Source organism: Oryza glaberrima, chromosome 1 (genome assembly GCF_000147395.1).
Source record: "Oryza glaberrima chromosome 1, OglaRS2, whole genome shotgun sequence".
Classification (NCBI taxonomy): domain Eukaryota; kingdom Viridiplantae; phylum Streptophyta; class Magnoliopsida; order Poales; family Poaceae; genus Oryza; species Oryza glaberrima.
This window is the reverse complement of record NC_068326.1, coordinates 11,830,182-11,837,471: the sequence shown is the minus strand read 5'-3', so window position 1 is coordinate 11,837,471 and position 7,290 is coordinate 11,830,182.

Genomic DNA, 7,290 nt, shown 5'->3' with positions numbered 1-7,290 from the left:
GGCGGAGCTTGGCGGCGGCGCAATGAGAAAGAGATGAACAGAGAAAGAGAGGAAGAAGAAGAACCGAGAAAGAGAGATTGACAAGTGGGCCCATGGGCAAACTTGTCTTTAACCAAAGTTTCACTCTCCATTTTGACCAGAAATAATAAAATAATGGGAGGAGTGTCTAGCAGCTAATTACCACTTTTTTGCAGTGTCCATGAGCAAATACACGATCTTTGGGTGTCTAACAGCAAATGCCGCAATCTTTCGGTGTCATGTATCAAATTTTGCCGAAAATCATTGCATACTGTACCGCAAGGAATTCGCGGATTTAGACTCTTGCCCAATATGTGAGACGAGTCAGTACAAGACGGGCAACGGAGTCTCCGACGGAGAGGTGGTCGACCAAAATGCACCGGTGGATGAGAAGAAAAAAAGATTCCTAGGATGGTGATGTGGTTCCTGCGTTGGTAATTCTTACGGTCACAGGTAAAATCCGCAAGTGCACGGATATACCGATGTAGCACTTCCCCTATGGAGTATTCCAAGGGTATCGAATCCAAGGGAACGTGTGTGGTCAGATCTTCCTCCGGTTCATCCAAGGACACCAAGCAATGGATAGGCTAGGATAGAGAGGATTTACTAGTGAGAGACAATGTCTAGGGAAATCTTAAGTTTAATCCTAACGCAATACTTTAGGCACTAGCAACCCCTTGTTACCGGATGTCGCTCTACTACATACCTGGACAGAGAGGACTTAAGTAATCTCGAGGGCTGTCACCACCTCTACACCTACCTCAAATGTACTGTGGCATACGCAGCAATTACTGGATAACAATTACCTAAACACCACGTCTAAGCAATTAAAATCTACTTTAGTGTCTATCACTCACCAAAGTAATAACTATATTTTAGTTGATTATAGTGAACAATAATCCCGTATGCTATTTAGGAACTAATCAATAGATAATTCTCACAAGATAAATCTAAATTACTTAGGAAGATAGTTATATTGAAACCAGAGTAATAAACAGAATAAAAGAAATGAGAGAAGATTACCGACACCTCCGGAATTCTTTCAACTTCTTCTACTCTACTCTCTTCCTATTCTAGTATACAATATAGTACAATAGAGCCTCTTATAATTCAGCTCAAGCTTGGAAGTGTTTGTGTGAAGTGAGGGAGTGAGGTCTATTTATAGGGCAGTTATGACGGTTGTGAGAAGGGGAAATGTCCGAACTGCCCCGCAACTGTCATCAGGAGAGCATCTGGAGCGTCCACGCCAAAACTTGGATCCAACGACGCTTACCGGGGTTTGGCCGAACCTGTGCTGGGCCCTCCTGGCCTGGCCTTCGGCCCATCTCCTCTCCTGGTTCTCCTCTATCCATTTCTCGGAGTTTCAGGCTGATTCTCTGGTATTTTGATGAAGTTCACAACCCATCCTTGTGTGGATACATGTTTCTCCTCACTTATGTCTGATTTCCCTTCCAACTTCGGGGTTTAACACCTGCATACAAATATACACCAACACTTGTGGAATATGTGAGATTTAACACCTATCACTATGTTGGATGTTTTATTATCTGGACTTTATGCAGATGTTGGCGGTATAGAATCGTCATTTAATAACTGCCAACAAAACCCCCCACACATAGCTCTTTACTCGTCCCTGAGTAAAGGTTAGTGTAGAATTAATTTCTCTAAGATATAATTCAAGCATATAAATTATTCAAAGCCATACCTGCACCTGTGAACTCTATCAGTGGCTAACTTACCATCTCGAGTAATTGATAAATGGAACGATCTCGATTCCAGTCCTTCTTGCTCCACCTGTCAGACTCGTGGGATTTTATGAATTTTCGCAAACTAGCTCTTTTCCTCATATTGACTTTCTCTCTTGACACTCAAAGTATTTTGTCTTTGTGGGTCCTCACTAAGGCAAATTGTGCCAGAACTTTTTCCTATTCTAAGGCTAATATGTGGAGCTCGGTAGGGATAAAATTGTGACATACCTGTGTCATATATATTGCAAAGCCAAAAATATGGACTCAACAAGATCTAGGAGAAGAAAGCATAGTCTAAAGTAGGAGTTTATTTGAATAGAATTTGTGTGGGAAGCCAACTTCCAATGTAGAAGCTTAGCTTATTTATATATGTGGAAAAAATAGAAATGACCCCTTGATCATGAGAGTATGAATGATATTTAACACGAGTCACATACATTTGACAAAGCTCAATATAATGCCAAGCAGTCATATGTATAATAAGGTTTATCATTGATATACTTGCATATGGCCCAGTAGGTATAGAATAAAGTCAATTAGAGGAATGAGCTTTTAAAACAAAATTTTATTTTGAAAAACAAATTCCCTTAAGTCATGACAAATATTGCAAGAATTTCTTTCATCTTTAATCATCTCACATATAGCAATTAGCTAGATGCATAAGGTTCCCTAAACATGGATAATTGTTCACAAGTACAAGTTCAGCTGAGAATAATAAATATACAAGGTTAATCATAGGAAGAATTTCATTAGTTGGAGATTTTATCTTTTCAATTATGCCTGAACCAATCATTTTCTGAATTTCCAGCTCTAGTACCATACCATGGTAGAGATATACAGATAATAGACGTGCTCACCTGCTTATCTGTGGAAATTGAGGGTGATTGGGGCCAGTGTTGGTTCGGCTGAACCACTCGACTGCCCAATCACTCTGCAATTTTTTGCAGAGTCTAGTGCACATCAGATGTTCAGATGTTCATCAATTTTTAGAGTATGTGCACATCAGAAGCTGGGATATCTCCTCCACACTTATTCAAAACCTGAACTTTATTGAACATAAGAGCAGGTGCAATAGCAGACTATTAGCCAGCTACAAACATATTTTAATGAGATAAAGGATGAGAGAGAAGAGCAGCGGGCTACAGATATGTAGCCAGCTGCAGCACGGACTCCAAGACATAATGTGTGTATGACAGTGAAACCATATACTAATAGTATAGGAAGTAACTATTGTATGAATTGGCTATTAGATTAGCTATAGATGAATTGGAGCTACTAGTTGGCTATACTATTAACCTTGCTCTAAACAAAACAAACTTGGCAAACATTGGGGTTAACACCAATGAGCCATATTATTTATAGCAAGTGCTTACATGATTAGAAAGTAAAACACCAAATACCTACTACTTTATTCATGAGAAATGAGACATCTATGAATGCACGCTTGATCTTAGCTCACAAACTGATGGCACAAATTATCCCGTGCGGTCGCCCTAGCACATGCTAGCCGTGGGGGATAACCTATTATCCCGTGCGGTCGGTATAATTTGACCACACGGGATAATCGATTATCTCGTGTCGTTGGCCCGCCTGCACGCGAAAATACCGATTTTCCCAGACGAGGCGCTGCAGGCAGGCCGAGCCACCGCACGGGATAATCGATTCAACCGCACAGAAAAATAGGGTCTATAGTAGTGTACCATTGGAATCTAGGGAAATCGGACCTGTGACACTCCGTCGTAAATTATGCTGTCACCTATCACCGATCAAAATTTACGATATCGTCTGTATTTTCCATCACCGATCGATGTATAGTAAAATTTTGGAACCAAAATATATGTGATTTTTTATCTTGATAGGAAAATGAGGAATACTCTACATTATATTTTTCCATTAACAAGCAATTGATTTTACAAATTGCAATCGAAAAATGCAAGTTCAATAAAATGCCATTGCACAATTGTGTTTCTTCACAATATGCTATCACCAAATTCCCAGGCGGTCGGCCATCTAGCCTCCCCTTCCCATCTTGCAGGCTAGAAAAATGGTAGTACCTTGTCTAGGAAAATGGTTTTCCTAGCAGTGGTAATTCGTACAATATATACATCGCTTGATAGCAAACAAACTATAGGTTTTTTAAAAAGAAAAAAGAACATACTTCCTGCGTCCAATTTTAAGTGCAGTTGTGAGCTTCCCTGTCTAATGTTTGACAATCCATCTTATTAGATTATTTCTATCATTAGTATTTTTATTGTTATTAAATGATAAAACATGAATAGTACTTTATGTGTGACTTAATTTTTTAAAAAAATCATAAAATTTTGAAATAAAACGGACGGTCAAACATTACACACGGAAACTCATAACTTCACTTAAAATGGGATGAAGGGAGTATCTAATACATATGCTAAAGATAGTTATATTTTACGACAGGGAGTAGTTAATAATGCCATTGGCCAGTGCAAAAGCTTGACATAGATTTCTTAAACGCATATGTCGGCTATTGAAACAGACAGATCCATTTCTTAAGAAGAAAAAAAATAAGAGCAAAGAAGCAGTATCCTCGCAACCTAGCAGGCCAGTAAGAAGAAAATGTGGACACAGAAACGCCAAACCAGCATAAGCTTGGACAGGCTAACAGTGAGGACAGGGTTTCTCTTTTTGGGTACAAATAGTGAATGCATAATATATACAGTAGTATGTTCTCTTCTCCCTTTCCCCTGCCGTGTCATCTGGAAGCACCAATATATTACTCACACATTCATGCAAGCCATGGACTCATCGACCAGATGCCATGATTCATGCATGCCATGGACTCATCGACCAGATGCATGGCAGTGCATGAACCCCAGCCGTCAGAAAATATATTATGCATATATGCTCGGCAGTCCGGCTGCTTAAACAAATATGAGATCGGCTAAAACTAGCTGAGGACGGCAATAGAGGGGACCTATCTAGCTAATACACCATAAATTGACAGCTTCTTCAGTCTTCAGGATTTGGATGATCCTCTGCAACGCTGTTAGTTTATGGTTACTTCTATATATGGTTGTATTCTTTTTGTTGGCTTTCTCAACTCAAGCTCTTCTTTATAAACTATTAAACGGTGTATTTTTTACAAAAATTTTATGTACGTAAGTTACTAAAAAAATTCACATTAATCTCTTTTTTTCAAAAAAAGCTAATACTTAATTAATTATACACTAATAAATCACTCTGTTTTACGTGCCGAAGAGATTAATTCCCAGCGCAAGGGAACGAAGGCAGCCTATTGGCTGAGTTCATTTGATGAGTTTCATGCACATTTCCCAAAACTATTAAACGGTGCATTTTTAAAAAATATATACGAAAGTTTTTTAAAAAAATTATATTAATTCATTTTTAAAAAATAGCTAATACCTAATTAATCACGTGCTAATGAGTCGCTCCGTTTTGTTTGTGCGGGGATTAGTTGCCAACACTCGCTACTGGAGAAGTGATCTTTGCTGGATCGGCCGATTTCCACAATAGTCCCGATTCTAATAGGAACCGGAAATAGAACCGGGACTAAAGATTACTTTTAGTCCCGGTTAAAAAAATTTTGATCTTTAGTCCCGGCTGGTGTTACTAACCAGGACTAAAGATTATTTTTTAGTTCCGGTTCAAGAAGTTGTTAGGTTCGAGACATACCCAAATTATTTTTAGTCCCGGTTGGTATAAACAACTGGGACTAAAAATAGATCTTTAGTCCCAGTTGTTTATACCAACCGGGACCAAAGAGCACCCCGAGCTGCGCGCCATTGATCTCGATCTTATTCGGCCGGTTATCCCTCCCCCTTCCTCTCATTAAACAGCGCCATCTCCTCTCTCCTCTCCTCTCATTAAGAGCGATGGCCTCCATCTCCTTCTCCATCTCTTTCCCTTCCTCGCCCCTTCCCCTCCCATTCCTCCCCCATTCCCCTCTCTGGAGTGGCGGCGGCCAGCCGGGCAGTAGTGGCGGCGGCTGAGCGGGCGTGGCAGCCGGCCGGGCGGGAGCAGCGGTGGAGGGAGGCGGCGGCCCGCGCGCGGGAGCGGGCTACGGCGCGGGGGTGGAGGCGGCGGGCGCACTGGGAGGAGGCGGCTGGCGGCGGCGCACACGGAGGAGAGGTGGCACGCGGCGGGCAATACGGAAGCGACGACTTGGCGATGATTTTGGGATGATTTTGGGGATAATTTTGTGATGTAAATTTGTGGGTGATTTTTACATGTTTTTGTGAATCTGTCGATGATTTTGTGATGTAAATTTGTGGATGATTTTTAGATGTTTCTATGAAGTTGCAGATGAATCTGTGATGTCAATTTGTTGATGATTTTGTCTGTGTGGTTGAGTTCGGTGTGAAATCAATATGAAAGTAGCAAAAAAACAATAAAAAAGAAAAGAAAATAGAAAGCGTCACGTGGTGTTTTTATTTTTACTCCCGGTTTAGTGACTCAAACCGGGACGATCTTTAGTTCCGGATTCTCTCTCCCGGTTCGCTACTCGAGAGTAAAGGGGTTGCGAACCGAGATATGTGGAGTTCTCCAGCAGTGACTAACAAAAAAAACACAGCGCGTTTGAGGTTTCCTAAAAAAATTGCAAGTTCACATTTTTCGTGGTGATCGATCTCAACCCTTAAGCAAAAGCAGCGATTATTTACGTCGGCTAGAATTTAGGCCCCATTTGACAGCTAGCCACGTAAGATCATCATCCTGTTGTTGACGTCCACGGGTGTTTGGATCCCTGTCACATTGGATGTTTGACACTAATTTAGTCTATTAAACATAGACTACTTATAAAACTAATTTGTATAAATGAGAGCTAATCTACAAAACAATTTTTTAGTCTAATTAATCCATAATTAGATAATTTTACTGTAGCATCACATAGGCTAATCATGAATTAATTAGACACAATAGATTCGTCTTGCGAATTAATCCAGTGTTATAAAATAGGTTTTATCATTAGTCTACGTTTAATACTTCTAATTAGTGTCTAAACATCTGATGTGACAGTGCCTGTTTAGTTGGTGAAATGAAAATTTTTTGGTCACATCAGACGTTTGATAGGATGTCGGAAGTGTTTTTCGGACATGAATGAAAAAACTAATTTCATAACTCGCCTGGAAACCTCGAGATGAATCTTTTGAGCCTAATTAAGCCGCCATTAGCACATATGTGATGCTGTAGCACTTATGGCTAATTATAGACTAATTAGACTCAAAAGATTCGTCTCGCGATTTACATGCAAACCGTGCAATTAGTTTTTCTTTTTATCTATATTTAATGCTCCATACATGTGTCAAAGATTCGATGTGATATTTTTGCGGAAAGTTTTTGAGGAACGGGCCAAACTCCCCCATCCAAAATTTTCTATATGTACGTATATAGACGTACACAAGCTAGCCAGTGGCATAAGATTATATAATAATTAACGGCCTGCAATTCAGATGATTATTGGAGAGGCCGTCTAGTCTAACTAGCTACCTCCTAGGTCTGATCGATCATTCCCAAGTTTATATATAAAACA